We start from the raw sequence: 10,065 nt of genomic DNA, 5'->3' as shown, positions 1-10,065 counted from the left end.
CGCCAAAGAGATGGACTGGAGTAGACAGAAATGCTCCGGTTTTTTTCTTCTTCTGGTGGTAATTTATGGTGTCGAGAAAACGTCAACTATTGATCACAGCGCCACATTTTTTTGTTTTCTTCCTCTAATTTCCACTCTTTCTGACAAATTCAAACCACTTCAACTACAAAATGTTCAACTCACGCCTACCAAAATATTTTTTTAATTTAAAACTATAAGCCAGACTTTTAAAACCTTTTCTGTGTTTTCCTCCAATTTCAACATTTGTTGACCTATTCAAAGTTCCTAACTTCAAATTGTTCAGCTTATTACAAATGCAAGTTAAAAAATATATTTAAAAAAAGACATTTATTTATATATTTTTATTTATTTCCACGCTTTTTGAGTGATTCAAAAACAGTCAGATTTTAATTTCAAAATAAAAGCTAGAATTTTAAAACGGTATTGTTTTTTTCCTCCGATTTCTACATTTTTTGACCGATTCAAAGGTCCTAACTGCAAATTGTTCAGCATATTACTTCTATTTTATTTATTTATTTTTTTTTCAAAAATTCCAAACTACAGCCAAAACTTTTTTTTTAAATTTAAGCTATTATTCCTGTTAATAGTAAGGTTACTATAGTCATGATAGTGTATTTTTTTATTATTATTGAAAAGGGGGTTGCAGATTTGTTTTATTTTATTTCAAAAATCCATTTTTGTTATATGTGCTCAAACTGTCAGAATAAACCTTGTGGTGATTAGTCCAGGGTGTACCCTTTTTTTCCCCATAGACAGCTGGAATATGCTCCAACTCTCCCGTGACTCTAACGAGGATAAGTACTATAGAAAGTGGATGGATGGATGATCGGCGAATAAATCACCATGATGTTACGTTTCCAACATCATCAGTTGCAACACTGTAGTTTGGTTTCTTTTTTGCCACAGGATGGCAGCACACAACCAATAACACGAGCACACTCTGGACAGCGACGAACGCGTGTGTCTGATGGTGCATGTGTGCGCGTGGAATTTTGGAAATAAAAGCCACTGGACAAAAGCACACTTTAAATGCTCTTGATGTAGTCCATCTATTCATGTAATATTTTTATGTCTTAATTTGGAGCCTATCGCCGCTGACTTTTAGCAAGAGGCCAGATACACTTGTAACTCATCACCAACCAATTGATAAACAAATATTCACAGTTATATGTTAAATATGTTCTAGCTAGCTAGCTAGCTAGCTAGGTTGATATATACATATTTATATTTATAAATTACAAAAAATAAGATTTTGTCCTCTCCAGTTCTATAAATTCAATTCCCTCTGCTGGATCTGGTTGGTCACTGCAGCCCTTGGCTCAAACGTAAATGGACTATTAGCGATTGGGCGTGTGGGGGGGGTGTAAATTAATTATGTATGTGTTTTGTATCTGGACATGTGCCATAGCACCAATAGGTTGGATGGAAATAATTTGATTGTGTAATCATAATAAACAAACCCCGGAATATAAAACAGCTTTTTCCTTGTTTTAATCTAGGCCAAAGGTAAAAGAAAATTCCTTCTTCCTCTTGTTATAAATCTTTTCGCAGAACAGCCAACATTGTTCTTTGCTTTGCAAAATGTTTCCCCTCCTGACTGAGCAAAACATGTGATGAATGAGACAGGATGTTGAATTAAAAGAGCCTCTTTATCTCCCCTTGCTGTGTGCCATACCATGCTGAGTGCTGATGTCAGTGATGATGTCAGCCCTCTGGACTGCCATATTTAAATTAGTTATGCAGTAGGCATGCACTCCGTAAATATACACCATTTTGCAATGTAACCTGTCAGTCAAAAATATGTTACCCTAAAGCCAACATAGGAAATGCCTAATGGTGGTGGAATGGATACTTTGGTGCTTAAGGGTTTTGTGGTGGAGTCGGGCTGTGTCCCACATGACAGCTGTGAAACATGAATGTCCACAGTGACGTAATCCAGATGATGGCGTGACCTTGTTTGTAGAATAGGACGTGACTTGAAGGCAGATTGGCCCGCCGAGGTTGTCTCATTCAATCGCAAAATATATTCCTTATGTTAATTTGTTGAATATTTCATCTCAGTTTGTAGAAACGCACATTATTCTCTCGGGTCAAATTACAGCGTTGTATTTTTAGGGCTGCAATGGCTTGTCACTGGGGGTGGTACCTGGATCTGGATTGTTATCGGGACCCTGCAGAACTTGCTGATGAGCTGATCACACGAATCAGGTTTTTGGTCAGGGGGGAAACAATGCGTCCCTTGATGACCGGAGTTTGTGACCCTTGGTGTAAATAATCGCAGTATCTCTGAGAGGGGTACATGAGATGGGAAAATAAATTAAGCACAGGTCTTGAGCTGTGAACTAAAAAAATGTGGCTCGACAGTGAGTTCGGGGCATGTATAAGAAGAATTTAACTCCAACAAGTCTTCAAGGGAGGAACGTTAGAGGGTGTTAATTTTCCATGTTTCTGTCTTTCTCTCCAAGTTTGCATGAAACAAAATAGATACATAGAATGACGCATTTTCGCAAACTATTTGCCATCCTTTGACAGATCTTAAGTCCCCCATGCCTTCCAAAAGCAACGGCCTTGTTTTGGATTATCCAGCTTTGAGAAACATGTGCCGCGCCATTTGTGCTTTTGTATGCAATCGTGTGCGTCGCTGCAGACAGGAAGCGCGCACGGCTGCCACATGCGTATACACATTGTCTTGCCATCTGTTGTTCTAGTTGTCTCGCACCACCACGTCCTGTGTTTCACCACATTCATTTTCCTTTTTCCACCATGTACTGTCGTCATGAAATGATCGCGTATCAAAGGCGACCGTGCAAAACAGTTCAGGGTATATATGTAACCCCAAGGTCATTTCTATACAGTGCAATCAGCAGGGTGCCCTTCAGCTTGCAGACCTCCTTCGAACATTTGGAGGAGGGGCTGCAGCTTTGGGGCTGACATCAGTTGCCTCTGACGACAGCACAGCACTGGCGCTTATGGCAAGAGATTATGATTAACAGCTTTTTTTTCTCTCTCTCCATCGAGTTTGCGTGATGTTTTTCTATTTAATGAGTTTTACACGCATGTGGTGTCTCATCACACAAATTTGTTTAATTTGGCTATACAAGATCGTTAGGGGTCTAACGTTAGGCTAAAAGTCATGGTTGGGTTCATTATACCATGGTTGTACGGTCACGGTTGGACCAAAATGTGAAGAGAACAAATTGAATGGCATTTAAAATTCTAATATTTGACATAGTGCCAAAAACATGCCGCTAACCTGACGTCCACTAATCAGACGCTGAGCTGCTAGTATCTGTTTGCTGAACAGAGCACGAGGCAGTTTCTTTTCTGTCCCTTACCTAATAAATTCAGTGTAGCTACACCTTTGTAGAGTATAGACTATATTTGGTCACAGTAAAATAGAGTAAAATCAGAGTAAAATATTCAGTGGAAAATGTATTCTATAAGATTTTTTTTTTTTTTACAGTAAAATGTTCTCTACAATTTTTTTTGCGTGCATGTAATGTTCCACGCAAAAAAGTCAGAAAACTATATGAACCATTACAGTGCTAATTCTTCTTCTTCTCGTTGTTTGGAAGTACGTTTCGATCTATATTTTTTTTTCTTTTATGTACGGAAGCTACTGACAGACGTCAGGCCATGTCCAAAGGTGACGACATAAACGATCATAGCAACTGACAACATCAACGCCCCAACTCAAGTCACAACCAGTCACAACACATTGGCGCCCACGCAACACGAACCTGTATTACAGTTTAAAGCAGGGGACGGCGAACTTTTTGATTGGTGGGCCGCAATGGATTCTAAAATTTGACAGAGGGGCCGGACCAGGAGCAGATGGATCCAGTGTTTTCATCAGAGAAAAAAAATACATTTAATTTTAAATAAAAGTGAACAAAAGCATTACAACAATAAATATGTCTTTGAAAAACAACAGTATTTACAAAATAAAACATTAACAAGGTTTATTCATTTAATTTTTTTCAAGTTCGGCGGGCCGGATTAAAACGTTGAATGGGCCGCATGTGGCCCCCGGGCCATAGTTTGCCCACCGCTGGAAAGAAAATCTCCACGAGTCTTTTTTTTTCTCCTTGTACCATCATCTCTTAACATAGTATATTGAGGCTGCTCCTTCTTTAGGATTCTGTGGCCAAAGAAAAAGGTGTGCTGAAAGGTTAACGCATTACAGTTGCGTCCAAACAAACACACTTTGACTCTTGACGTTGCCATGTGAATCAGTCGCAGCCCTGAAAAGAAAAGCCTCATTTTGGTACCAGATGTGGTATAGCCAACTTTGTTTACACTATTGCACTCTTACGTCATTTAACCCAACGTTACTTCGTATAACATAGAGTACACAATGGGGGCCTTGTAAGAAACATGGAAAAGATCATCCAGTGTGTCAACAGAGCCTCCATGATGGCAGATAGCTAACAAGTATCTCCGTTGTAGCCGTGGGCCCAATTCCAATACCCACACTTGCACCCTTGTGCCCCTCAATTGCGCGTTCCCGTCGAGACTGCGAGTGTGGAGGATGTAGTGTGGGTTTTAGGATGGGGCTATTTTGTGATGTAACTTATTTTTTTCCCTGGTAATATACTTTAGCGAATCATACTTACGTCTCTATAATAGTCAAAATCCAGGGTATCCATATTAATCTTAATTCATTAATTGTTTGTTTCATCCACGAGTAACTGCTTTTGTTTGTTAGAGCATCTATAGACCTCGTGAACTGGGAACACACAAGGGCCTTCACTCTGTGACAGAAAAGTATTTGTTCAAAATATCTTGATCACGTGAATAATTACGGGCCAGAGGTAACTTGCGCTGTTCCTTATCGTCTCGTCAAAAACGATACTTTCTATTGAAGCGATTCCATTGGCAAACTTCGGTACAAACGTCTGCTAGTTTAAATACCAACTGTGCTTTGCCGATTGTATATGTGATGCAAACTGCTGCTGGTTGCTCATTGGTTGAGCAGATGTCCTTGTTTGAGGATGCTCAAGTTGAACATTTTGCATTTTTCTTTTTTTGTTCGGTTATTGTTCTGGTGATTTGGTTTTTCAGTTTGTCATGGTTCTATAATACCATTGACGGCTAAAGACGTCAATTTCCATTTTTTTTTTTTTATTAGCTGGTTGTGAATGAGTTAATAAAGAGGACAGTTCAAAACTAACACTAGTAGGCCAGCTACTGTGCAGTGGAAAAGGCATCGGAGGTGAAGCATAGTTTACACGGTTGCTATGGGGACGAACTCACGCTGAGATCTCAGGTCACTTTGACTGTACTTAAAGTTGAACCAGCTAACCTTTTTTTCCCCTCCGTGTGTTTGTCAGGACACTTCACATGGTGTTGGTTTCTTGTATATATTTTCTGCATCTTTACGAGAGTTTAATTATTTATTTATTTTATTTTATTTTTTTATAACTGTTAATCTAATCATCCAGCCATCCATTTTCTCTACCACTTGCCCTCATAGGGTCATGGTTGATTAGGCCCTATTCATTCCTCTCTTAGTTTTTTGTGAAAATCTTTAATAAAATACTAAAACGTCTAAATCAATTGCAATTGGGAGAATAATGCCCCCCTAATGTCTCAACATATTTTTGTGGCAAAAATGCTTGTGATACTAATCCATCCCCAATCAACTTCATGAAATGGGAACGGGTGCTCCACCAGTACAGAGCGCCTATTGTGAGTCAGTGTTTATTCCATCAAAGCCTTAAGACGCTCTACTTTCAGACTTTGACCAAGTCAGTAAAGAGGTTTTCTTTTGCGCAAACACCAATTGCAATAAACACGTCCCGATTTCACCCACCACTTGACCAGTCTACCAGATCATGTAGAAATAAACATCAAGTCTGCTCAATATGCTTTCATTTGTTGATTTTTGCAGATTTAATCCAATCTGAGTCTCAAATTCCCGCAGGGGTACGCTGAAATCCCAAACAGTAGACGTCAGTCCTCACATTCCTCAATTAAAACAATATTATAAGTTCACCGCGTGGACATTTCACACTCTCTTGCACATGTTTGCAAGACACATGCTGGATAATCCGGCCTTAAACATGACGTGACACCTGTTATCATCGCTCAGCTGTGCTCACACTCTCAATGCCAAGGAGGATTATAGCAGATGCCATGTTGTGGATTGTAGGAGCTTTATATGAATCTTAGTCCTGTCACCTGAGTGGAAAGGCCACAGTTTTAAATCTCATTTGTGTCCCTTGTTTGTAAGTGCATCCTACTACATCAGTGGTTTGTTTTTCTTTCCCAGTCCTGATTCCTGTCTGGCTGCCTCTCATAGCATTGCATGGGGGCAGGGTGGGTGTTCAGGAGGGAAGAACCGCAGCTGCCGTCTGACGTAAATGCCACACAAACCCAGTGTTTGTGTGTTCACAGTTGCAACCGGTTAATGGGTTCGCTCACACTCCTTTCAAGTCCGCCATGCAAACTCGCTTCGGCAGCAGCGCACGTGAACCGTATGTGGCCCAGCCTGACGTGAACTTGTTGGAAACAACGGCACACTGTGTGATGTGAAGCAAGTCAAGTCAGCGTACACAACAGTCTGGAAAACTTCGATACTTATAGGAACGCGGTTAATCGACTTTTAGGAATGGATTATGATTATAATGATGTACATAGCAATATTTCTCCGACAGACACTGACAAACAGAAATCATTTGGCCAAGCAGCTCTATTAGCAAAAGCTCATATCCCCCAAAAATGTTCTCATATATTTCAACCTTGATGCTGGTCTCATCTAAGAAGTACCACCAAAACTACATTCCTTTCTCGTGTAAATAGTCAGTGCCCCCAAAATGAATTTCCCGTTTGGCATTGTGTGAGCACTGCAAGTCAAAATGCTCAAATGTTTTCTTACTAGGACAGAGGTCAAGCTAACAGAATCCAATGATGTATAAAACTGAAAGACAGAGTGGGAAAAAGGAAAGAAAAAATAAACAGCAAAGATGAGCATGGATTTTTCATGCTGGTGTCACAAGCTACCAGCAAAGCAGCAACAGCATGTTAGCCTTGCTGGGTGGCTTTGGCTCAAGTTGGAAGTGTGGCTAGAGGTTGCCCTTCGTTCGACTCTTGGCTTTTTTGTTTTGATTTTGCTGCTGCTGCTCTTTTGCTCTTACAGGTGACACCAGCAAGACCAGCACGAACACAACAAAACCATGCTAGTCAACACAGTTATTTTTGTTTTTATTTATTTTTTTAGCAGGGTTCACAGAAAAAGCAACCTCTAAAGCAGACGTGGGCAAACTACGGCCCGTGGGCCACATGCGGCCCGTTAAACGTTTTAATACAGCCCGTCGAACTTGAAAAAAATTAAATGAATAAAGCCTTTTGATGTTTTATTTTCTAAATACTGTGGGTTTTTTTTCAAAGACACATATATTGATGTAATGTTTTTGTTCACTTTCATTTCAAATAAAATTTATTTTTTTTCTCCGATGAGGTGAGGTTTCCAAAATACTCCATCGGCCCCTGGTCCGGCCCCGCTGTCATATTTTAGAACCCATTGTGGCCCGCCAACCAAAAGGTTTGCCCACCCTTGCCCTAAAGTTTGCCATCCCACACACTGCCAAGGAAATTGTGACAATTTTTATTCACCCACAAAGTAACTTACATACATTAGTGTAGTCCATAAAAGGAAAATGTATACAGTATTCTGTACATCTAAGAAATATAAACACAATATGTCCTCGCACGCAGGATCCATTGGATTGGAGCAGGGACCGTCCTGAACCCGATGTTTTGCAGTCTTGACCACCAAGCCGGAAAAAAAAAATCCTTGACCGGATTGAGTAATGGAGAGTATCGTGGTAATAACTTTCCCCATTAACGTTTATGAAATGTTCCAAGGAATTATTCTATTGTGTTCATGATTTTATTTCATGACTAATACGTTTCGATCCGCAAGTTATATTTATTTGGAAAATGTGCTACATGTGAGGTCATTGCGCTAACATCCGGCTATAACCATTTGCAAAAAGGCTCTAAGACACTTGAGACATTTGCAATTTGACAAAATCAAAGCGAAATTTTGTTGTGAACATTTACAAGGTGGTTTGGGGATTTGTCCAAGTTATTCTGAGAATGTCATTTCTGTTTCAAGAAATGAGCCAAACCAAAGGAGAAAAACTGTAATACTAGCAGAGGAAATGTTCAATCAATCAGTCTGAAGTAGTTTGCTGTCAAGACAAAACCAGACGGGGATGAAGTCAGTTGAGGCTACAGCTACAGAACGGCATCTCCTTTGGGCAACAATTTCCTGCTCAGTACGTCGCTGGCACCCAAACATCAGTTTGATGAGATCTATCCTGGGGACATTTTATAAATCGTCAGTTTCCAGACTGTGGGGAATCCCTATCGGGACCCTCATAATCTTAAATACTCTTAAACCTACTCTACTATAACTACCAAATGTACTCCCAACTCCATTGTAATGAACTACTTTTAAAAATCTGTCTCAACCTAAATGTGAATATTTTCTCAGTTCATCTGGTTTGGGTTTAGCACCATTCGTTTAGTTCCTGGAAAGGGAAATCATAGATTTATTTCTAAAAACGTTATACATGTTTATAGATAAGTACTGAAAATATATGCCAAGACTGAGAACTATTGTATGTAGTACTAAATTGTAGAGATATTTTATTGAACTGTTTTTCACCATTTATTTTTCCAATATTTTTGAGGCATTGCTAAAAAGGCACCAAGTGATGAACTTGGCTGAGCAATAGGCAGGAACTTTATGTCCCCCACTACTGACTGTAGGTTGGCTTGTGTGCCTTTTTTATGATTATAGTCAACAGTAACTATTCAATTTTGAAGATGTCCCCTCCAATGTGATTTTCCACCGCGTAAGCTAGCATAATTGTCGTATGTCATTTGACAGTTAACAGTTGAGCGGGGCGTGGTTTCAACGCATTCAAGACACAACCACAATGTTTGAGAGTGGAGGCAAAGGCTTGATTTTTATGACTTGTGAACGATTTATGAAGACCTTTAAAAAGTGTTGAATTGATTTCCACTTTTAAATAGAATGCCTGCTAAGAAACAAGCAGATACCAAATAAATATTTGTTGCTATTTATTACACCAACTGTATGTTAAATTATTGGACTATTTCTTGACGTACTTTTTTGTTTTGGCCCTTGCAATGTTACACCCTCGGTTTGCCGTGCAACCGTTTTAACGGCATTTTCCCAGAAATGTTGCAACTTCTTAGGTGGGATTTTTATTTGCTAAAGCCCTCTTTGATTGATGATTCCTGACTACATTGGTTCATGTTGTCTCCAGTTGATATCCATTTAGAAAACAAACGTGCTGTTACATTTTGTACGTGCTACATGATGCAATCAAGCGTAAATGGGAAACACAAGACAGCTGACTCATTCAGTGTTTGTCCACCATCTGTGTTTGCATGTGTGTGTGCATACGTGTGCACGTGGGCATCCGAGCATGCAAGTGTCGGAAAACAATTAATCCTTTCCAAGGTGCACAAACCAGTAAGGTCGACCCTTTGCACTAAAAGCCTGAGGGGGAATGATCACGGTTCAAAAATGATGCTGGTCACCTCAATTGAACAATCGCCGCTGTATCATTTCAAGGACATACTCTGTTAGCTCAGTGTGATGTGTACATTTGTGTCCATTTTCTGTATCAATTACCTTAACTGGGGGGTGCAAACCACTAATCTGTTATCATGCAAAAACTCTTTAGGCAATGTTTCCACATTTTGGGAATGTTTACTCACGTATGTCTTTTATACAGCTAAGGAAAATTTATTATTCACCAAGACTTTTTTTTTTGTCAATTTCATTGACAATTTTGTCTTGATTTTACCAAATTTGTCAGTGAATTATGCAATTGTTTTTGAGGACTTTTAAAAAAAAAAACTATTTAAACTTTTACACCAGGTGTGGGCAAACTACGGCCCGGGGGCCACATGTGGCCCGTTAAGCGTTTTAATCCGGCCCGCCAAACATGAAAAAAATTAAATGAATACATCTTGTTAATGTTTTATTTTCTAAATACT

The sequence above is a fragment of the Idiotropiscis lumnitzeri genome, chromosome 14 (genome assembly GCF_059441095.1).
Source record: "Idiotropiscis lumnitzeri isolate Australia: NSW breed Sydney's pygmy pipehorse chromosome 14, RoL_Ilum_1.0, whole genome shotgun sequence".
Taxonomy (NCBI): domain Eukaryota; kingdom Metazoa; phylum Chordata; class Actinopteri; order Syngnathiformes; family Syngnathidae; genus Idiotropiscis; species Idiotropiscis lumnitzeri.
Note: the sequence above shows the minus strand (reverse complement) of the source record.